The sequence below is a fragment of the Fistularia commersonii genome, chromosome 14, assembly GCF_037954325.1.
Source record: "Fistularia commersonii isolate RoL2024-O1a breed Wild chromosome 14, RoL_Fcom_v1.0, whole genome shotgun sequence".
Lineage (NCBI taxonomy): Eukaryota > Metazoa > Chordata > Actinopteri > Syngnathiformes > Fistulariidae > Fistularia > Fistularia commersonii.
Window position 1 is genome coordinate 2,948,742 of NC_141297.1, and position 21,117 is coordinate 2,969,858.

Sequence of the window (21,117 nt, forward strand, 5' to 3'; positions counted from 1 at the left end):
AAAATGATCCAAACGATCTCCGTCAGATTTTTATCTCCAAACATCCAACCTCTGGCTCCAAGCTTCTCTTGTAAACCAGAAGGCGTCACGTCGCCTCTTTATATCTTTCATATACTTTTCATACACTTTCATTACTAGACGGTGACATTTTCTTATTATTTCTTTCCCATTTAACAGCCTCAAAACCGTGTCAGATTTCTCACCGGATCAATTATTACGCATCTTCATAATCGGACGATTTCCCCCCTCGGACGTCTGGATGCGTTTAGTTAGCGCTTCTTCCTGCAAGGCGGCGTTCGCTTTTAGCTCCGCCAGCCTCCGTCTCACAAGAAATAGTTCACTTCAGACCCCCCGCCCATATTTCACGCTCGCCTCGGTTTAATTATGGCCCGGTCTGCCGTTGTGAAGGCGACGCGGAGAGATCCTGCATCGGTGTGGTTCCATGAATGTGTTGCAACGCCGTAAACACCCTAGCGTTAGCTAATACTGAGTATTTATCATTGTTATCGCTAATCCTGCACTCGGGGGTCACAAGAGGTCGGTTTCACCTCGAACCAGGCGACCACAGTGACAAATATAGCGACAAACAACCATTCACTATCTCATTCAAGCATCATATTCAAAAAACATAAAAAGACGTGTAACCATTCACCCTCTCATTCACAGGTTATATAGACATGCTGCTAGAAAAAGGAAAAATCATACGCATCCGCCACCCAGTTAGGGTCGGGTTCTGGATCAAAAAATGTCGACTGAAAAGAAGTTTGAAAAAAATGTACACGCCATAAAAGCTCCAAAAATAAAGTTTACATATAGTACAAAAAGGTATTCTCGCACCTTTCTCTCATTCATTCACACAACATGCAGATATACAACCATTCACCCTTTCGTTCACATGTCTGGACAGTTCAGGGTCTCCAGTGAACCTCCTGTCTTTTCTCGAATCGTGGGAGGAACCTGGAGAACCCGAAGGAACCCCACGCAGACACAGGAGATCACCGAGACTCCACGCGGAAAGGGAATGACGTCGGAATCCAACCGGAGCTTCTTGCCGCAAGGCTAAAGCGCTAAACGCTACGTGGCCGTCCTGGAAGGCACAAGTCAACAACACAAAAATATTGGTATTTCAGTGTTTAAATCCCAATTTAACTGTATGTGAGAGAAGGTGAAAAGAGGTTAAACTCTCATCCCACCTTCTACATCTTCTGGCCGTGAGGCGGAAGCGCTAACCGCTGCTGAGGCACTAACCACAGCTGAAGTACCAAGTGCTGCGCCGCCGTGCTGCAGCACACAATTCAACAACATGAGAATATCAGTATTCTAGTGTTTAAATCTCAATTTCACCAAATGTGAGAGAAGGGGAGCAGAGGTTAAACTCTCACCTCATCTTCTGCAGCTTCTGGCTGCGAGGCAGAAGCGCTAAGCACTGCAGAAGTGCTCTCCAGTGCTAAGGCGCTAACCACTACTGAAGCCCTAACTGTTGCTGAAACACCAAGTGCTGCTGAAGCGCTAACCGACGCGCCAACGTGCTGCAGTGCACTATTCAACAACTTAAGAATATTTGAATTCCAGTGTTTTAATCCTGATTTCACCCAGTGTGAGGGGGACAACAGGTAAACTCTCATCTCATCTTCTGCAGCTTCTAGCTGCGGGGCAGAAGTGCTAACCACTGCTGAAGCTCTAACCACTGCTGAAGCTCTAACCGCTGCTGAAGCAATAACCGCTGCTGAAGTGCTAACTGCTGTTAAAGCACTAGCCACTGCTGAAGTGCTAACCGTTGCTGAAGCGCTAACCACTGCTGAAGCACTAACCATTGCTGAAGCGCTAACCGCTGCTGATGCGCTAGCCACTGCTGAAGCGCTAACTGCTAGTGAAGCGCTAACCGCTGCTGAATTGCTAACTGCTGTTGAAGCGCTAACCACTAGAGAAGCGCTGACCACTGTGCCGCAGCGCCGCTGCACCGCCCTCCAAGCTCACTTGATCTATCTTCTTTTTTCTCCCAACGAGTTTGTCATGAAGAAATTTGTCTTGCTGAAAAGACATTTGCAACTTGTAACCGATAAGACGCTCATTGAAGCTCCTACCGGCCATTCGGGAAGATATTTAGAGGAGCAAAGTGTTCACAGATGTTGTAACTAATCGGTTCGCGTCTGTTTGCAGCGGCCCTTTGCTAACTAGCGCGGACGTTACATCTACGGCGTCCAATCACGCGGATACATCCTTGCCGAGTGCGAGGCGGCCTGCTGCCTCGAGCTGTCGGAAAGCAAAATATGTGGAAGGTGATCTCATGCTAGTAACAGCAGTGCTACATGCTAAAAGCTAACATGATAAATGAACAGGTTGACTATTTGTAAAAGCAAATCACCATGCTGGAAGCCGCTGGAGGCTATCAAGCCATTTTCCATTGCTTTGCATAATAGCGTCCAAATAGTGTCGCCATTTCACCGCGGTCGCGTCTACATCGACCTTTCGCTTTTTTTTTTTTTTTTACCTTTTCCCCACGTCCGTGTGACTTTCATACCTCGGCCTGTTTCCTGCTGGAAGCCACGGGCCCTCTAACCCTTTCCGCTCCTCCATAACTGATTTGACAGAACAGACGTGATGGTAAGCCCGAATGCATACTCCTCAATATGCTACGATACAGGGTGACACGGGTTGTGTGTGTCCGTGTGTGTGTGTGTGTGTGTGTGTGTGTGCCTGCTGTCCTTTTCTGTGACTGGACACAGCATGGTGGCCAGGTCTGATTAGCTTAGCGTTAGCGGCCTTCACGGTAAAGACAGCAAACTTGCATCTGACACACACACACACACACACACACGCACGAACTAGGAACACACAGGGAGTGTAAATAAAAGGAACGATTGATTCTTTGATGGCGTTGTGCACGTCGATGCCTGAGAAAACATCAGTGGGAAAAAAAAACTATTCATTTGTTCATTCATTCATTCGTTGTCTGTGACGCTAATTCTGCAAACCATTTGAACAATTTAGGGTTTTTGGAGGAACCTGGAATCCAAGCAGGGGCCTCCATCCCGCCAGGCGGAAGCGCTAACAACCCCCGACGGGGAAAATACCATTTCTTTTACTTTCTTCAAAAGTAGAATGACCACACAATCCGATAGCAGAAAGTCGAAACGCACTCAGTCGCGCTCCTCCGCGAGAAAAACGTATCGATCGTCTCGGAGTTTCTAAAAAACCCTCCCAAAGCTGCAGTTTACCGGAGAGCCGGGCTCCTGTCAGGAGCGCCTTGATCTTTATCAAATATTCAAAGGCTCTGCTGTTCCGTTATGAGAAGATCTCGCGACCGACAGGCGGCGGATCGCACGGAAGGAAGAGTTCGCGCCCGTGCGTTCGGGTTCGGTCAATTCTGATTACTTCGAGCCGCGATCAGGAGCACCGTTAGCCGGGTTGCGACGCTTACGAGGTACGACACCTTGACCTTCAGACCCCCAGCGGGGGATTTTAAAGGGAGGCGTCGTTTGATTCGGGTTGTGTTTGAAGGCGCCGTGTGGTTTTTGAGATGTTACAAGGCGCTGAAGGGATGTCAGCGCCAGAATTAATACGGCTGCGAAACCAAGACGAACAGCATTGTTTTTTTTAATAAATAAATACATTTAAAAAACAAACAAAATATATATATATATATAAAATGATAATAAAAATAAATAAATAATTACAAAAAAATCAGAAACACATTATAAATATATATATATATGCAAATCCTGTGAATAATTAATAATAATTGGAACAAATTATTGCTGCAAAATCAAAATCAAGCAATTAAGCTAAGCGATAGCTTGATATATATGCTACAATTACTCTATGCAATAACTATATAAAATAAACAAAATAAAATAACTGTAAAAAGGCTAGATAAAATACATTATGTAATAACTGTATAAAATAAACAAAATGAAATAACCATAAAAAAGCTAGATAAAATGCATTATACAATAACTATATAAATAAACAAAATAAAATAACTCTAAAAAGCTAGATAAAATACATAATGCAATAACTGTACAAAATAAACAAAATGAAATAACCATAAAAAAGGCAGATAAAATACATTATGCAATAACCATATAAAATAAACAAAATAAAATAACTCTAAAAAGGCTAGATAAAATACATTATGCAATAACTGTATAAAATAAACAAAATGAAATAACCATAAAAAAGCTAGATAAAATGCATTATACAATAACTATATAAATAAACAAAATAAAATAACTCTAAAAAGCTAGATAAAATACATAATGCAATAACTGTGCAAAATAAACGAAATGAAATAACCATAAAAAAGGCAGATAAAATACATTATGCAATAACTATATAAAATAAACAAAATAAAATAACTATGAAAAAGGATAGATAAAATACATTATGCAATAACTATATCAAATATGCAAAATAAAATAACTATAAAAAAGGATACATAGAATACATTATGCAATAACAATATAAAATAAACAAGATAAAATAACTATAAAAAAGCTAGATAAAATACCTATATATATCATTTAATTCACATTCAATATAATTATTTTTTCCCTATTTTGTGGCACCCCATGGAGACAATTCACTCATTCATTCTCCCATCATTTATATTTGGGGGTATATTTGGTTTGGGGTAAAGAAACATCAGATCGTCCGCCGTTCATGTGATCGGCAAGAAGGTCCCTGGTTGGATTCCCAGCCTGTGTGGAGGCTGCATGTTCTCCGTGTGTCTGCATGCAGAAATACTACCATTCATTGGACAGTTTCGGGTCTCCAATGAACCTCCTTCATGTGTTCGGACTGAGGTGGAACCCGGAGGAACCCCATTTAGAACACGGAGTCTTACTTAAATACTGGATCCATATTTTCTCCCAGCAGAGTGGAAACGTGACGTCGCGAGCGAACCAGACGACGGCGTCGCGTGTCGATTGGACGCGGAATTAGAAAAACTCACGTCGGCGGGGCGACAAAGTCTTTAAGCGGTTCTGACGCCAGGCCGGTGTCCAGTGACTCTTGGAGATCGCTGAACAAGTGAAGACGGATGACTCAGCCAGGCGGAGGAGGAGAAAATACAATAGGAGTGAAAGTCAGAGGACTGTTTCTCTGTCGAAGTAATAAATCACAGAGGGAATATCTGAGAACGGATTACGTCAGGAAGGACAATAATCCTGCTCAGAGCTCTATGATTCTACCCAGACAAAGGGATCGCTCCAGGATGTATCATTATTAGCTTATTAGCTTGTAACTGCACTCACTCACTCATTCATTCATTCATTCATTCATTCACGATCTAACACTGCTTATCCTGCACTCAGGGAGGCTGATCGTACATCTAGACACAAACCACCATTCACTCATTCATTCACAAGTCATATAGAGACATGCAGTGATTCACTCGTTCATTCAAGCATCATACAAACACACACAACTACTCACTTGTTCATTCTCCCATCATTTATATACATGCAACCATTCACTTGTTCATTCTCCAGACATATTTATACATCCAACCATTCATTCATTCATTCTCCCATCATTTATATACATGCAACCATTCACTCATTCATTCTCCCATTATTTATATACATGCAACCATTCACTCATTTATTCTCCCATCATTTATATACATGCAACCATTCACTTGTTCATTCTCCAGACATATTTATACATCCAACCATTCATTCATTCATTCTCCCATCATTTATATACATGCAACCATTCACTCATTCATTCTCCCATTATTTATATACATGCAACCATTCACTCATTTATTCTCCCATTATTTATATACATGCAACCATTCACTTGTTCATTCTCCAGACATATTTATACATCCAACCATTCATTCATTCATTCTCCCATCATTTATATACATGCAACCATTCACTCATTCATTCTCCCATTATTTATATACATGCAACCATTCACTCATTTATTCTCCCATTATTTATATACATGCAACCATTCACTCATTTATTCTCCCATTATTTATATACATCCAACCATTCACTCATTCATTCTCCCATTATTTATATACATGCAACCATTCACTTGTTCATTCTCCAGTCATATTTTGACATAATTCACTCATTCATTCAAGTATCATACAAAGACATACAACCATTCACTCATTCGTTCTACCATCACTTATCTGCAGAAAACCATTCACTCCTTCATTTAATTCCTCTTCCTTCAGCCGAAGGGAACATTCAAATCTTTGTACTTTTTAAGACCTTAAAACACTTTATAGACTTAACTTTGACAATTTATATTTTATTCGTATTTCATATCCTCCCTCCTTCCTACAATTCTCTATTATTGTTATGTTTTACTTGAAACTCTGGCACAACAATTTCCTTTGGGATAAATAAAGTTTTTCTTATTCTTATTCTTATTCTTATTCCCATGCATATATATATATATATATATATATATATATATATAAACAACCATTCACTCATTCATTTAAACTTCATACAAAGACAAGAAATTCACTCTTTCATTCAAGTATAAAACAAACACATACAACCATTCACTCATTCCTTCTCCAGTCAATTAGACATCACATCATTCACTCGTTCATCCCCCGTTTTATATGTAGATATATGCAACCATTCACTCATTCATTCTCCCATCATTTATAGACATTCAACTAAAAACTTGTTTATTGTATATGAAACCATTCACTCGTTCATTCCCCTGTCATTTGTAAACATGCAACCATTCACTTGTTCATTCTCCCATCATTAATCTGCATAAAATCATTCACTCCTTCATTCCCATGCATAAAGATATATATATATACATGCAACCATTCACTCATTCATTTAAACTTCATACAAAGACAAACAATTCACTCATTCATTCTCCAGTCATATACAGACATACAGCCATTCACCTTCCTATCCGAGCCACAGCAGCCCAAATGATTGTATATATTTATACAATTTATACATTTATATAAAAAAATATCACTTTGTTTATTACTCTCAAGTAGTATTTATTACTCTCACACACACACACACACTCACAAACATAAACACAAAGATGCAGATACTAGAATAAGGCCTGGCTAATGTGGATGACAGCGTGGCGTGTTCGATGCATCCATGACAACACCGAGACTATTTTGTGCGACAGGTTAAAAAACGGCGACCTTTCTCAGTGTGTGTGTGTGTGTGTGTGTGTGTGTGTGTGTGTGTGTGTGTGTGTGCGCGCAACCGAGCGTTATCTCTCCGCCCAGCTTGGACCAGGGATCAGGCCGCTGAAACGCCGCTCACGGGCCTCATCTGGGAAACAGATGCGAACCGAGGTGCAACCACGCAGCAGGACCGGGAGGTCCAAAGCAAAACACACTCGTGCACGAGTTCGGTGCCGATCTAGATCCGAAGGAAAAGGCCGTCTGCAGTCAGGCGTGAGATGCGGCGGTCGCCGACCGTCTTTCGGATTTCACAAATGACTTCCATTCCGGGGGGAAACTGGATTATAGCTCATTAGCGCGTCGCATGCTATCAGTTCCCCCGGTGCTTCTCCAGCTCCCTGCAAGGGGGTCGGAGGTATGTAGGCGCCACGAAATCAGAAAAAAAAAAAAAATCTTTAGTATGATTATGATAAAACTAGGTACTATTAAATTAAAAGCAATGCGTAATTAATATTTCTACTATTGAAATGAGACCTGCTCGCTCTCTGTGGGTGGAGGTGCACCTGTATCCATCTGACCTTCTCGTTTCTGTAATTTAATACATTCGATAATTATTCATACACTAATTGATATTTTTATTTTGTGGTACCAGTATTTATATTGTTTAATCCAATGATTCCGTGTAAATTATATGTTATCTTGCAAATTAAAGACAAAAACAACACTATTTGATGTGTTTTGTGTGCGTATGTGTGGGCGTCGGCACAAAATTGGGGAAAAGGTTACCTTCCATATCATTATTTTAGAACTGGTAATTACTGTTAAAATGGAAACGCTCACACCGATTCAAATGTTAAACAATGCCAAATCAAAATTGCTTAAAAATGCTAATATATTGATGCGGCTTCTTGTTGTATTTATAATTAATTACAATCAGTATCATTTATTCATTTATTTTCAAGATTTTTATTTTGTGTTGAGGGTATTTATATTGTACTTGTATTTTTTTTTTTTTTTTTTGTATTTAGCATGTTAGTTGTTAGCATGTTACCCTGTGGATTAAAAACAATGGTAAGGACAATTATTCCATTGGCGCCCTATGAAATCACGGGCTCTTCCCCAATCGGTGCGTGATTTCGGTGAATGCAATCCAGTGCACGCGTGCAAATATGTTCACATTACTGGCTGGAACTATATGACCGGTTATTAAAACCGATCATACGCAGCTAACCTTTAGCGGGCAGTGTTTGTGCAGCCGGCTGAAAACACACTCTGGAGACTCATTGAAATGCGCCGGTCATTATGAGCCTCCTCGTGCACTCTGGGGAGCGGCGCTTTACAACAAACTGTCTTTTCAGTTCCACCGCGTTTACAAAGGTGGTTAAAAAATTGCCATTATAAACATACTGATTTCGATGCCTTTCTGTCCGATGGTTAATATAGACATAACTATTAAAAAAAAAAAAATGGGTATCACGGTTGTCATCTTGGACACGCTGAAGGTCGGAAGGTGGTTTGAGACACTTTGCAATCGTCTACAACGTAATCACGAGCCGTGGATGCAAATTTCCACACCTTTGATGCGTCCAGTTAGCTTCCGCTACCGTATGATGGCTAGTAAAACATATATATGTGACAGGGGGTAGTAATATTTACTCAATGCAATGCAACGATTCACTTGTTTTTTTTGCCATTTCCCGTTTGTTCGTGATCTCGAAAGCCCGTGAAAACATCGTGACAACACTTCAGCACAAATCCTCGCTAGCTGTCCCTCTTAAAGCAGTTGACTCCCACTTGGCAGGATCACGTTTAATCCCGGTTAACCCCTCGGCGCGCCACGTTAAACGCCCGCAGCCGCGGCGAGGCCTCCCTGGATGTTTATCCCTGGATGTTTACTCAGCTGCGCCTGACAACAGGGCGGCGCATATTTGGAATTAAAGTGCATGAAGCTCTCCGCCATCTCTCTGCAAACGCCCCGGCACAAGCGGGAGATTTGTAGGCGACGGCGGCGATTGAGACGGCCCACGTGAATCTGTTGCAGGTCAGGGTTTCGCCCGTGGGACGGAGCAATTCCGAGATTAATGCGACATGGCACCGTTGGCGAGCGGCGCTGCCTCCCGTCTGGCCGCTGAACACCTCTTACACTTAATCCGATCAATCTTTAAAATCGTCGTAACGGGCTCGTAATGAACGTGTCCGCGCTCAAAGAGGCTATTTACCCTCCCGCTCTTCTCGGCTCACCTGGGGAAAAGTGGATAATTCCGAAAAAAAAAAAAAGTTGAATGAAAGCGAAAGGCGCTTTATCTCCTCGTCCGAAATTGGGCGCGCCATCGCTCCGGAAGCTTCAACTTCATCTTTAAAAGTTATTAAAAAAGAAAAACTTTCGGGGAAAGTGTCCCTCAGCAGCAATCGGAGCAGAAGATGTATCAAATTCCCGGCTAGGATCGGCACATAATCCGAAACCAGCAACTTTAATCGGAAGGAAGGAAGAAGTTGTTTTTCTTTTCAGCGTGAATAATATAGCAGGCTATAGATTTATATGTCGGCGGGGCAAATTTTCCCCCCGTGAGTCGGTGGATTCGGACATCCTCCAAACATCGCTATCTTTCGCACTGTAGGTGCACTCAGGATGGCAGAGGACCATGGATTTTAGCTTCTAGCAGCCTTTTAGCTCTTAGCGCTACCATTCCTAGATATTTCTTGCTGGCTTCGGCGCAGTCACTGGTCAGATGTTTTCTTGCGACCAATTAGACGGAACCAGGGAGAAATTAAGCTCTTCTGATCTGCAGAAACTTTTCAGGGCTCGCTAAGAACAGTCTACATTTTGGCCCCAAAAGTCCAGAGTTAGCTCACAGCTAACAGCTAACAGAGGTTGTTTACACGGCGAAGCAGCGCAGAGAGAAGTTAAAAACACTTGAACAGTCTGAAAGTCCCTGGTTGCTATTCCAGGTTGTCCATGTCGACTTCCTCCGTGGTTTGCTTTTGAGTGTGAAGCTTAAGGTGCACGTCGCAGATGCTAGCGTCACACCGGGCCCTATCGCCATCCCTTACTTCAATGCGAAACTGAAAAGTTCCATCGGAGTGGGCTATTCCTGGAAAGGCACTCAGGTCGGACACTTCTTCGAACGCTTCTGACCGAACCGACTCTCAAATCCGCTCTACCAATACGCCCTTATATTCTTACTCACGGAAATATGGTCCTGGACTGTGACTTTGCATACGACGTAACGCTAAACGAGCTAAGCTACCTAAAGCGAGCTTTCGAGAGAAAAGTCTTAGTTAGCGCTGTAACTGTACGGCTGTGAGCAAAAAGAAATAAGAAGAGCCGAGGGGCATCTGCGCCTTCAGAGATCCCACCGAAATAACAATTAATCGCCTTATGAGAGCGATTAATTGGCCCCCGGGCTCCCCTGCCTCACTTGATTAGCCGCCGCGCTGTTGTTGTTGGCGTTTTTGTTTTTTTTTTGTGAATCATCAGTAATAAGGAGGAGAACAATTTTAACAAATAAAATCCCAAGCTCCGGTTGTAATTTGGTCACGGATCCGAACGACCCGACGACATGATTTCTCGCCGGTCTTTTTATTTTGGCGGCTAATTGTTCCAGTCGAAACCGCCGCTCGGTTAAAGGCTCATACATTATTTACCGTTCTCCGTGTTCACATCCAGGCGCTCCACATTTATCACGCGGCACCACTCGGCATTCCTCTTTCCCTCTGAGTAGGATTCATACCTCCCCTCGAAATTTATTGCGTTTCTTACGGCTCAGATGGCTTATAGTGTTGAAGCGGAAGGAAGCCGCTGCCCCAGACCCAATCTCTGCGGATTAAAGTTAGCCCTCTCAATATTACTCTTAAACGTATTCAATACTCACCGAAAGGCTCCCGCGCCGGGACTTAAAATTAAGTTACCTCCGTTTCCGTGGATATAATTTCTTTCATAACGAACCGCGATCGTAGCCTCCGTCCGTATCCGCGCTTCGTTTACTTGCCATCGCGGTGTGATCTAGGCAGTTATTAAAATGATAATGACTTTGAATATTACCGTAACAGCCATATTTGCTCATTTATACAACCGTCCTGCAGCGGTTGGACCTGCGCCGCGTGATCGGACGCCACGGATGTAACGTCCGTGCTCGCTAGCGAGGGGCCGCCGCAAACTGACACGAACCGATTTGTTGATCTGCAAACACTTGCTTTAAATATCTTCCCGAACGGCCGGGGAGGGGTTTCAATTATCAGTTCCAAGTTGCAAATGTCTTTTCAAGACGAGACAAATTGTCACGGCGCGGCGGCGCAGCGGTTAGCGCCTCAGCCTCGCGGCCAGAAGGTGAAGAAGGTGAGTTTAACCCGGGTTGGGCAAACTTTTTGGCTCAGGGGCGGTTTTGACTTTTAAAATTTGACAGACGGGCCGGGTCAGCACAAGATTCGATACATATATAAAAAAAAAAACATTTGTTAACAATACATATCAAACTCTTCTGACATTTGCTTTGAAAATAAAACCAGCTTGGTTTTGAAGGTTCTGACGTTTGCTTGCACTACCGATTTTTCCCTCGTAGCTTCACGCTAAATCACAATCTGTGTCATTCAGCTCAGGAAAATTCTCAAGCGTTTTTAAGAAGCTCAAAAAATGAAATAATCTCCTGTTTGAGCTCCCACATTCATCGATCCAATCATTCAATCATTCAATCATGTAGCAATCTTTGGCGGGCCGGATTAAAACAACCGACGGGCCGGATGTGGCCCGCGGGCCGTAGTTTGCCCAGGTTTAACCTCTTTTCCCCTCTCTCACATTTGGTGAAATTGGTATCTAAACACTTGAATACGAATATTTTCATGTTGTTGAATTGTGCGCTGCACCACGGCGGCGCAGCGGTCAGCGCTTTAGCCTCGGAGCCAGACGGTCCCCGGAATGGTGGTTTGTTTGTGGAGGTTTTCAGTCACAGATTTCTTGTTGAAATCTTCTCGTCTCGGCAACTAGACTTGAATTTCTTCACTTGAAGACGTTTCTCAAAACTTGAAACATCCTGAAGTGTAGAAATTCAAGTTTGTTTGTGTGACGTGTGAATGAGAGGTTGAATACTTGTATGCCTCTATTTGACAAGTGGATGAGAAGATTGTATGCCTCCATATTACATTTGAATGAGGGGATGAAAGTTGTTTCTGGGTGAATGGTTGTACGTCTCTATTTGACGTGTGAATGACAGGATGAACGGTTTGTGCCTCGATTTGACATTTCAGCCAGGAGGTGAATAGTTATATGGCCCTCAGATGAACACCCAATGCCAGCTTTAGCACACCTGCAACCCAGAGTGCAGGATAAGCGGCGTAGACAATGAATGAATGAATGAATGAATGAATGAAATTGAGCTTGGCTCTGGTTCTTAGCTTTAGCATTATCGCTAAAGCTAGGTTGTTTGCGATGAATCGCGATGAAACAAATTAGGACTAGCTAGGGCCGCTAAGACTGCCGGGCCCGTCATGTGACAGGCCACCCGGTGTAATGAAGCCTCCTCGTCGTTCTTTTTCCTCCCAGAATGGTCATGTGACTCACTGATGCAGCGTCGGGGGAAGCTAACACCGGCACGGCGGTGCTTCGGGTCAGAAAAACAAACCGGGGTCTCTCACCCAAACATTTAGTACGAGTGCAAGGTCAACTTCACATCTCCATAAGCAGGTCAGCTAACATGTTGGTGTCAAACCCAGCCTGGTCTCAAAGATCACCCTTCCAAGCCGCTACACCGTGTAGCTAAGATCAGCACAGCTTTGACTTTTTTGACGGAAGCCGCACCGTCAGGCGCTCACGACCCCGACGCCGTTCCTCCCGGTATGACGTGCACCCTCTCTACCGAGCCGCCCCTCCTCCCCCGGCGCTGTGATGCTATCGTCTCTGAAGGTGATAGGTACTGAGTGCCCAGACAAGTGCCAGGGAATAAGATGAGAGAGGAGAACCGTCGCTACTGGCCTGTGAAATATTCATCAAATGAAGCAGGGCTGGGTGGGGAAGTGCGGCAGGAGACGGAGAGGAGGCCACGGGAGGAGGGGGTGGAGGGAGCATCGCAGGAGACGCAAAGGGGGGATGGGGGGACAAGGGATGCAACGGAAGAGAAAGAAAGTGAGGGTGCGCTCACGATATTTAATTTCCAAACGCATCAAGAGGACCTTCTTCCTCTCACAGTCCAAACGCATGCAGGAAGTTCACCGGAGACCCCGAAATGTGAATGAGAGGGTGAATGGTTTCACGTCCGCGGGTGATTTATGGGTGAGAGCGGTTGTATGTCTTCATACGACGCTCGAGCGGTTGTTTGTCTCCTGTGATCGCCGGGTCCGGCTGCACCCCGAGAACAAATCGATGAGTTCACACTCATTACTCCGTCTTTGACGTCCAGAAGAAAAAGCTGCTTGACGCTGAATAGCGCTCAGGAGAACGGCAGTGAAATATCCAACGCTTCGGTTCTCTTAAACGTGATATTTTCTAATTATGACTCACCTAATGAAAAGAAAAGAAATAGTAATTAACTAAGGATACGGTCCAGGGCCATAAAATCTTTTAGTGGTTGGAGTTAAAAACCTCACAAATGACACCACTTTAATTAATGCGTTTCATTTATAACGTTTCATTTTCTCGGATATAAGTGGGAGGGAGGAGGCGTCGAAAAGGGGGCTGCGGGGACGTGATTGAAGAACGTCCTCCCACGACCGGTTCTCTGGGACGGAGCTAAGCGAAGGGACCGAACGGAAAGCCTCCTCCTCCTCCGCGGGTACGCTGCAGGAGGACCGACTGGCGCTTGACACTCGCGTTACGCTCATTTCATTTTCCCAAAGGTCCGATCGGCGCCTTGCACGGTCGCCGCTGGTGTTTGGGAATAGCTAAATGCTATGTAGTGGAGCTCCCGCCCCTAAAAACAAAAAAGTTCCAAGCTTTATCAACCGTCCGATACGACTCGGAGCGGCGAAGGAAAAATCAACAAAAGCCGTCCCGATGAAGAAACTCCATCGGACTTCGTTTTGTTTTTGTTCACTTAGCCGACGGCAGCGGCGGCATCGAAGCGTTTGGGATTGAGGCTCGCTAGCGTCAATATGCTTGGCTTTCTGACAGGTTCTGTTAGCGACACCGATCAAGGACGTTTCACCGTTGAGGCGCGACAACAACGAGTCATCCCTGAGGTCGGCGCCGCAGGTGCAGCCATTTCTTAAGTGAAATATCTATTTGACCGCAACTTTATATCTTGGCGGCTAATGGATTAGCCATGCTTTTTAATTAATCAGAGTGTTGCGACATATTTGGCAATGAAAAATCCCAAATCTCATTTTTGCAAATGCTGATTTAGCCGTTATTTTGTAAACATTGCGAGGTTTCGGGTGTTCACTTACAACAAGAAAGTCTTCTTCTCCCCGTTCCTGTTCGCCCTTCGTCTTTCCAAAATCGATCGACACCCGGAGAGTTCACGCTTTCGGCATCAACACGTCAATGTCCGGCTTTCGGTTTCCTGCCCCGGGTTGCTTTTGCTCATTGGTGCGGCTTTTTTGGAGAGGCTATTATTTGCGGTGAGTCTGGAAACAAACAGGAGGAGGAGGAAGGTTTGGTTATGTTGTCGTTAGGATTGAATTACGGCACCAGGTGACGCCATCAAGGACGGACAAGCAAACCCTCTCGGGGAGCCTCCTGCTTTTCTTTACGCTATCTGCGTCATGTGACGGCTAAAGCCTGAGTGAATGAGTGAATATTACTACCCACTGTCACATATCTGCATTTTAATAGCAGCTGCCGTCATGCAGTGGCTAACTGGACCAATCAGAGACGCGGAAACTTGCGTCCACGGCTCAGGATTGCATCGTAGACGATGGCGAAGTGTCTCCAGGGACCTTCTGACCTCCAGCGTAACCAAGATGACAACTATTATTTTCTTTTGACCTTTTTGATAGTCATGAAACCTTAAATTGCTCAGATGTGTAAATGAGAGGGTGAATGGTTATGTCTCTAAATTAGAGGTTGGGCAATTATTTTGTCCAGCGGGCCACATTTCTTATTTGATTTTTTATGCACGGGCCAACAAGTTATCATGTAAATTGAACAAAATGAAAATTGCAATTTAAATATTTTATTTTTTGGCATTTTATTTCAACTTTAAAATCATTAATGATCATTATACGTCATTATTTTGTGTGTAATCATCCATACAAAATTAAACAAAAGTAAATAATAAGGAGTTTCTAAATTCAATATTGATTGAAAATGCTTATTTAAAATATGCAAAGAAAATAGTTTGGCGGGCCAGATGAGAAAGCGGATGACATTGTTGTACATCTCTTATGAATGAATGGATAAATGTACTGATAATCTCTTTGGGTCCAAAGGTGCATATTAGTTTCACAGGTTACAATATCAATTAATGTCACATAGCCTGAAATTTCCTATCCCATAATTAATTCAACTTAAAAATGTGATATCAGTTAATGAATATCACCGGACATGATGTTCTGTTGAGATCACGTCCGGCTCGACCGTCAGACATTAACACCGGTCGCAGGAAGGAAATTGTAAATATTATTCCTTCGGTCAACAGCTGTTAGCATGCTAACAGTTAGCATGCTAACAGAAGCAATTAGCTTTGCGGAGCGGCCACAGTGGCTATCTGACTGATTTATTCGTTAATAATGCCCGTTACGGTGTGAAATCTGGTTTTCCCCCGGTCAGCCGACATCCTCGCCTCTTCGAAGTTATACATGGCGGGAGATACAAGGCATAAATATGGATTTTTCATTTACTTTTTTATTTTTAACCGCTGGTGGCTGCAGTACGCGGTATCCCCCCCCCCCACACACACACACACACACCCTGTTGCATTTCAATAGAATTTCCTCTGCGATAGCTGTTTGAGCGCTGCATAATAACAGCTGGGGAAAAGCATTCGCACTTCACGGAGGTGGTTTTTAAAGTCTTTGGCAACGTTCCCGTAAAACAACAGAGCGCTAATGGATTGAACTTCCCCCGCTGAGACGTCTTCCGGCATTTCAAATTGCAATATTGTTTTCGGGCGCCGCTAAATGGACTGAAAAGTTTAAAACCTGCCATACGGGAACCTGATGCGCATTTAAAAACAGATATGCATATTTATGCACGGCGTGATTAATTACGACGGCGATCCGTTGAGTGTTTTTCAATATCGGGGAAAGTGTGTTTGAGTGGCGGCTTTATTGATCACAGAGCTCGGAAGATTATAGTGTGAGTGTGGAAACGGCAGTCGGTAAGTAAACTATCAAACGCCGCTGGATAAAAGTGTGAAATTCTTCAACGCGACCGTCGAGAAATAAACCGAGCTTCAATTTTCACGAGTCTGGAGTCACTCTGGAAAATACGTGCGTTCACGGTCACGCTTTGTCCGTCACGCTCCATATGGGTTCTTCTGCAAACCACTTGCGCGCGATCATTAATTCATTCATCATAACAAGATCTTGCAAAATGCACGCCGCGCCGACGCTTTGCATTCTAACCTACGTTTGATGTTTTTATCCATGCTAACTCCGTCGCAACGTCGGCTTCCGACGAAAACAAGGGGGTACAAGTTTCCCCGACGTCACCTGCGGCCCGTGTATCAATCGAGGTACTTCTGGATGTCGTGCGAAATAAAAAGGACGCGTCTGATGTCGACGCACGGATTGATTTATTTATGAAGTACAAGAAGTGCAGCTGCAGTGCATATGATCTGACACGTTAAAGCTTTTGTTCTAACGGAAAGCTTTTCCATCTGCCGGGCTCGCTGTCGCGGGCATCCATCGAAACGGCGAGGCTGATCGATACGTGCGAGTTTTCGTGCCACCGGCGGCGGGTTTGGGGAGTTAGATAAGGACAGAAAAGTAAAAAAAAAAAAAAAAACAACAAAAAAAAAAAATGGTCTGGAGGCAGATTTTTCTCTTCACATAGACATCCCCTCAATGACACGGCCGCCCTCAGGTTTGTCGGCCGATTCGTGCGCAAACGCGTAATTTGTGACTTTCAGCGGTCTTCAATTCCTCCTCCAGACTGATCAGCTTCTGAAAATAATGGTCCCCCGACTTCCGATATACTCACCGGCCCCCCGGGAAGATTAAACAATGACTTAATCTGTTTGTTCTTTCTTGTCACAAATAGGTCATTTCACGCCTTAACAGTGACCACTAGCCTGCTGGCTGCACTGGCAGCCCAAACCACCGCGTCTCCTGCACTTTGCGTCCCCGATCCCCAACTGTCCCTGCTTGAGTTATGTGGCTCTTGCGATACTAGAAAGGCTGAAATGCAAGATAAACTGGCCAAATCAAAGTTACAATTTTGTTCCTGAAAGCATCAATCTTGAGGTGAAACCAAAAGCTTCAGCGTCATTAAGACTCTTCTTTTCTTCATTTCCTTTGGGCTTTTCCCTTCAGGGGTTGCCAAAGCGCATCAACCGTCTCCGTCTGAACCTAATCTCTGTATCCTCCTCTCTCACTCCAACTATCCTTCATATCCTCTCTCACTACGTCCTTAAACCTTCCCTTTGGTCTTCCTTTAGACCTCCTGCCTGGCAGCTCCACCTTCAGCAACCTTCTACCTAGATCTTCACCATGGTTTGGACATGAATAGAGGAGTGTTTATGTCTTTGTCTCGGTCATACATGTCCTGCACCCCTGTGACAAATTCTTCTTTTCCTTTGGGCTTTTCCCTTCAGGGGTCTCCACAGCGAATGTGCCTTCTCCATCTAAACCTATTCTCTGTATCCTCCTCTCTCACACCAACTAACTCCATATCCTCTCTCACTACGTCCATGAATCTCCTCTTTGGTCTTCCTCTGGACCTCCAAGTCCAGCATCCATCTACCAATATGTCCGCTATCCCTCCTCTGTACAGTCTGGGTCCTCTGACCTTCCCTCCAAAACATCTAACTGATAGACTCATTCCTGATCCTCTCCATCCTGGTCACTCCCAAAAAGAACCTCAGCATCTTCATCTCTGCGACCTCCAGCTCTGCCTCCTGTCTTTTGATCATTGTAACTGTGTCTAGTCCGTACAGCATCGCTGGTCTCACCACTGTCTTGTCCACCTTTTCTTTGTATCTGGCTGATAGTCTTCTATCTCATTGTACCCCTGACACTTTTCTCCACCCATTCCAACTTGATTGAACCCAAACTTTTCCAAACTACTACACTCTGGACTGTTGACCCTAAGTACTTGAAATCCTCCAACAGCACACCTCATCACTATCTGACAGCTGGCATACATGTCCTGCACCGGTCTAAGATATTTCTCTGCCACTCCATACTTCCTCATACAATACCAGAGCTCCTCTCTCGGCACCCCTGCTTTTTCTAGGTCTAAAAAAGTGCAATGCAGCTCCCTTTGACCTTCTCTGTACTTCTCTATTAGCATTCTCAAAGTAAATATTGCATCTGTAGTACTCTTTCTAGGCATGAAGCCATACTGCTGCTCACAAATGCTGACTTCTGCTCTCAGTCTAGTTTCCACAACTCTTTCCCATAACTTCATTGTATGGCTCATCAACTTTATTCCTCTATAGTTAGAACAATTCTGCACAAGCCCCGTTTTTAAAAATGGGCACCATCACACCTCTTCTCCATTCCTCAGGCATCTTCTCACTGTCTAAGAAGAACCATCCCATTCCCGCTCTAAAGGTGCAGATTTCCGAGCGACGCCGAGTTCCAACAACAAGACGATCGGAGGAGACCCATGTCTGCTCTCCGAGCTATCATCTGCTATGAAAAGCCGCGTGAGAAGTTACAAGGATCCACGATGAACTGCAGTCAAATCTTATTATGGCTTGAAGATGTTCCATCTCTTGTCTGAGATGGAATTCCAACTGAGAGGAGGCCCCTGAATTCCTACCTGCGTCCGAACGACACACACGTCGACATGCCAGTAGCGACCGTGATCAACTCGCACATTCACATAATGTTTCGACTGTGACCATCTCCAACCAGAACAGGAATATACCAGAAACTCCCCTCCATGTAGGAACGGGAACAGTAAAGTCCCCGAGGTCTAGGGAGGTTCTCAGTCACCAAGGTCATGGTTTATTCCTGAATAAAATCTTTTCATGGCAACTGAACTTGCAATTTCTGAATGAAAGGAAGGCCTCACAAGCTAGTGGCGAGACAAGCGACGAAATAGCAGACATGAAGATGTTGAGGTTCTCTCAGGCAGGAGGTCTAGAAGAGGACCGAAGAGAAGGTTTACGGATGTATGGACAGATGGATGGTGTGACAGACGAGGATACAGAGAATAAGGTAAGACGGAGGAGGTTGACTCGCTGAAGGCGTCTTCAGTTCCAGAGGTGAAACATGTTTGCAAATCGCAACTCCTGTTGCCACGAAAGGTTATCAACAAGAAGTCCTCCAGAAGAGCAACACCAATTACAACGATGAGATTTGGTGATTGAGCCGGAGGACACAGAACCCTCGCAGGAAATTCACAAAATCCACCAGTTCTCCTTTATTCAGAATTAACAGCCGTTTCCTGTTTGCGCGGCGGTATTCACGTACACAAAACCGAAAGGCCCGTTCCCCCAACGTACGAGGACCGGTCCAAATATTTCGCACGCTCGACGTCTACAACGGCTCATTCGCAGCTGTTCCCGTAAATGTCATCGCTAGGCTAACATCCTGAATACTAAATTTGGAAGGGGTTGATCTGACTCAGCGGTAAACTTGTCTGGGAGTGCTTCCCTCTGGAGCGAAAGCTAGATGGAAGCGCAGAGCTGTGTGCGATTGTGTGGATTAAGACGACCGGCGGATCGTGCTGGGTTCATCCCGGATGTCTCCAGAACATTCTCGGCGGAACGACCTAAAAATAAGCAGGCTCGACGGCGTAATCGCTCGATAAATGTCAGTCATGGCCCTTAAAAATCGTTTTTCAACCTCTAGTTGAACACCAAGACTACCAAGACTACCCCGAGTGACTCGGAGCGTTCAGATCACGGCCGTGTTCTCCGCTCAAGACAAAGAGGCACTCTTGTTTTCCAAACGTCATCCGCAGGAATTTCACTCCGGCTGATGCGCTGAGCAACCGGCCACGGGGTCGGAAGTTCAGGAAGGAACGACGTCCGGGGATATGCGAGGAGACAACAGTCTGTCCGGATGAGAATTATTCATCCTCGGCGAAGCAAAGGTCAGCGGATTGAGGCACGAGTGTGCCAGAAAACTAATATTTAAGCATCGGTAATGATGCGATCCTTGGGGGATTTATTCAACTTGAAAAAATAGATAATCACAAATAGCTTCTGAGTTTCCTGATGCAAGCGTGAAGGATCTTCATCTTTTTCTTTATTTCGTCTTCTCCTGCCATCTGACCCTATCACACCGACTGACTTCCTGTCCTCCTTCCCTGGTCTTCCTATAGGCCTCCTCCAACCTCAGCATCGTTCTGGACGGATCTCTGTCCACCTCAAAATGTCTGAGGAGGTTCACGGTCATTCAGGTCAAAGTTAATTCTTCTTGTCTTCTTGACAAGATTTTGACAAGAACCTTCTCAATCTGACTTGACATCGTAACAAGCTGTCCTTCTGAAGGACTCGTTCCATCCTCCTCCTTCCCGAAGGAGAACCTCCAACATCTTCATCTCTGCTGCCTCATCGCCGCCGTCTCTAAATCTGGGGAACGTGCGGCGGTAAATATCTGAACGTGAAGAGGAGATGGAGAGCTCTGAATGAATCATCTCAGGGGCAGAAGGTTGGCGAGCAGAGTGTTTCCTGGGTTGTCCAAAGCAGACGTCTTACCCCCGAAGCTCCAACTTGCCAACATCTCTCTCTCCATCTCCATCTCCATCTCTTTTTGATTTATTTTCATTTGGAGATTTGCTGAAAAAACGGTTCCCTGCGCTGGAACGATGAAAAGAGCGGAGAGGAAATCTCCCCGGAGGCGAGGCGAAAGTTAAATGGCTCGCATCGGCGCGGGTCACCGACGGTCGGACGAATTTAATAGCGCTGCTTTGAGGTAGAAATCCTCCG

General features: G+C 44.5%; 1 protein-coding gene across 1 annotated transcript in view; it reads left to right on the top strand.

Moving 5' to 3' along the window:
* The window catches only part of LOC147226882 (acid-sensing ion channel 1-like), a 54,606-nt gene that overhangs the window by 27,224 nt on the left and 6,265 nt on the right, over positions 1–21,117 (top strand). The gene's annotated exons all lie outside the window — the stretch shown is intronic.